The 3538-nt window shown below is 39.7% G+C and overlaps 1 pseudogene; it reads right to left on the reverse strand.

The window, feature by feature from the left end:
- On the reverse strand, positions 1-2788 carry LOC137988995 (uncharacterized; annotated as a pseudogene).
- Positions 2789-3538: the final 750 nt, after the last annotated feature.

Raw genomic sequence — 3538 nt, forward strand, 5'->3', positions numbered from 1 at the left:
TTAATCCTCTTCGGCTACAATGTTGTGAAGATCTTTTAGTTGTCTTTTTTTGGGTGAACTTTCGAGGAATCTTTTAAAAGCCTCTTTGGAGATCACTCCTTTGTCTGCTCGCTCATTGAAAGCCGTAACTTCGTAACTCGTCATCTGACGGTAATTTCTTATGAAAAACTTGACTGAGGCCAACCTTGAGGAGTTTTCCGAAGCCATCCTTCTCTAGGTTCTCCATGATGGCTATGATAAGGGAGGCTGTTGGTCTGTTGTTCCCACTGGAACTTTTTTGTGCCAATCGTGTTGAAACGAATGGCCCTTTGCACATCAAGATTGTCTCCTTTTTGTTGAAGTCGCCGGTGGTCATTTCATCATCACAATAAACAAGCTGTCAAGTACAAAACCAATTGTCACGCTATAGTCAAAAATGCACACTTACTACGACTCTTCATTCAGAATAATGCAGTTATTTTATGAAGACATTTGATTAGAAAGTGACGTCCCCCGGGTAGCCGAGTTATCCCTAGCAGAGCGTTTACCCTAGCACCAGGGTAACCCTATCTGCCCTGCTCAAAAAAGAAGAAATGTGTGAGTGCTAGGGTAACCTTCCTGCTAAGGTAATCCTGTCCCTCCTTGTAAAGAGGGCGTATCAGAAATTTTTAAAAAAGTTTTTATCCCTCACAATTCCCAAACTAAGACGTTTTAGCGATAATTTCTAATCTACTAAAAATAGTAATAACATTTTTTTATAATAGTTATAATAATAACAATACTAATAGTAAGGCCTTCTTTATCAGTCACGAAAATTCTGTAATTATAGTGTTTGTTTATTTGTTTTAATTGTCATCGGCCAAATTGCAACTAATTGGGTCACTTACCTTGGTCGAGAATTCTTCTTTGTTCTGTGAAATAATTACACAGGGTGATACTCTGTTCCAGAGTTATAAGGCTTATCTCCTCACTTGGGGTAGATGGCTCATCTCCTCCAAGCATCTTCGTCAATTGATCATAGACCATGTGCAGGACTGCGGCCAGTCAAAGGACATGTCGGCCGTCTTTTGAAACGTCTTCAGGGCATGCATTCTTTTGCCATTGGCTATTAAGAGATGCTGCAATGGCATCAATGAAAGCCTCGTACCTTGCATTGGCCGCTCCACTCAGGGTGTAAGTGACCGGCCCATTGTCAAAATTGGAGAATTCATAGATCTTCAAATAGAGGGCCCTGTAATTGTGAATTGTAAATCTATGTGTTGGGACATAATCTACCTTCCACCGAATTAAAATTAGAAATACATGATGCAATTAACCAGTATCGGTCTTTTCATGGTCAACACCTTCGGCACTGTTTACCCCGACTCTCTGGCTTATTACAGGTCTTGTAGAAAAATTCTCAAAGTGCAATAACTTCCAACTGTTTCCAGTAACATTGAGGAATCTTTAGGAGTCTTGTAATGCCCACTGTTTGGGTTATCTAACAGGTTGCCTCTGCCGGATGAGGGTACTGACAGTCTTTTTTTATATATGAGTCAAATATCTCTGACTTCCGTCTACATTCGTTGCCATGGTCACTGGAAGGGTGCACATATTGACAGTGTGATTATCCTTACGCGTGTGATGTTTAGCATAAATTGGGAAGAAAATTAAGACCTTGCCTGGCAATTAATAGCGCTTACCTGAGATCCTTTACAGGACACTGATTCAGTTTGGTGATGAACTCGTGTGTCTCACCGGCTGACAAACGATGAGGCATTGGTTGATAAATGGGTACCCTGTCTACCGCACCGTCTCATCTCTCCTTTAACTTAACATACAACGGGAAAAACCTATTTGGTTGACTGTAACCGGCCAATGATACTCCAGGATAATCAATCACTTACCAAGTGCTCTTGTCCTCTTTTGTGTAAACCCAATTGCTACTGTCGTAAAGCTGGATCAAACGTTCCATATCGATCTTGCTCTTCTCTCTAGAAACAGCCAGCAATTGCTCAAACAACTGCGACAGCTCCTCTTTGCCAATTATGGCCTTGTGTCCCAGAACTGATTTTAGTTGTCTGAAGAGCCCAGCTTTAATGAACTCATCAATAAACAGGGGAATATCTTGTTTTGATTCGACGTGTAACCCTTGCAAAATAATTCTGAAAATTCCTAGGAATTGGAGGTGTGAATTTTCACAGTAAATTCGGTATTGGAATTCCCCGTGTAACAGGACTTTCCATTAATGGGAAGGAATTACTGGGAATTTCTGAGAATATCTGGGAATTTTAAGAAATTGCTAGGAATTTCTGAGAATAACTGGGAATTTTTAAAAACTTGCTGAGTAAGACTTCTTTCATAGTCTACTGCTCTTGGCTGTGATGCGATCACCAATAAAGGCAAGATATATTATTTAACTAACTTTGAAGCATCTGAAGGAATGGTTTATTCAGTTTTAACTTATAAAAGCTTCACATTGACGCCTTCATTCTGCTAACATTTAATGGTAGTTCATTGCTGAAAGAAAGCCTCTGGAGACAACATGACAAACAGAAAATACAAAAAAGGCAAATTAAAAGCGTCACATCATTTTAAGCTTAAGATTTATTTTCATCATAAATGGCAGTGTCTAAGTTTGTGAAGCATGCCAGTGCCGTAATCATTGTGGCACTTCCTTTCAGTAATATTAAGTACCCGAGTGCTGTGGAAAAGTTTTACCAAGAAAATTGAGATATTTAAATCCACTTTCCAAATACTTTAGGACAGTCCCTTTATACAGCATGCTTCTTCCCTTAGAATTCTTGCCAGACAAGACTTGAACGCCCATAATCCTTCTGTGATATCTTCATCGCCGCTAAGTTGTGCTTCCCTGGTGATGCTCCAGTGTCTTTGCCGTCCCACTGGAGCACAAAAAAGAAACCATTTTGACAAGCAATTAAAGGGTATTTAACTATTAACTAAAATTAGTTGAAAGAAAAGGTCAAGGCAAGTGTGAACAAAGGAGCGTTCAACGGAAAACTGATTTCGAAAGAAAGCGCCATGAGAGAAGCAAGAATCATGGGAAATTGGGCCAAGCAGTCGCTCCCAGACACTTCTCGGCTTTCAACAGTGCGAGTCCCAAGGACAAAAAACTGGTCGCTTTTTGTTCAAATTTGTCGTATTTGCGATGAGTTTTGCTGAAGAAACGCAAACGCTTTATGAGGAAATCAATGTAGGAAATGTAACTTACTTCAAATGCGCTTTCTGTTTCCGAAAATTGTCAAGATTGCAAAGGATTGAGAGTCACTTGAAAACTGTTCACGGCAATTAGGTGAGACACTAGGGGTGTCGACACTAGGGGGTGTTGACACGAGGGGTGACGAGAAGAAAAAAACACAGACACTAGGGGTGACGAGAAGAAAAAAAAGTTGTTGACCGATCGAGGAATAAAGTTCATTTAAAGAGCAAGTAAGAAAAAGAAAATGATGAGGCAGTAAGAAAAAAATGAAAATTAAATCGGTTGAGATTTTACAAAAAGATTTTACTGACATTTTCAAGAACACTCTCGGAAGCAAAAAAAATGCTTGGAACTTGAAAC

Source organism: Montipora foliosa, unplaced genomic scaffold (genome assembly GCF_036669935.1).
Source record: "Montipora foliosa isolate CH-2021 unplaced genomic scaffold, ASM3666993v2 scaffold_437, whole genome shotgun sequence".
Classification (NCBI taxonomy): Eukaryota; Metazoa; Cnidaria; class Anthozoa; order Scleractinia; family Acroporidae; genus Montipora; species Montipora foliosa.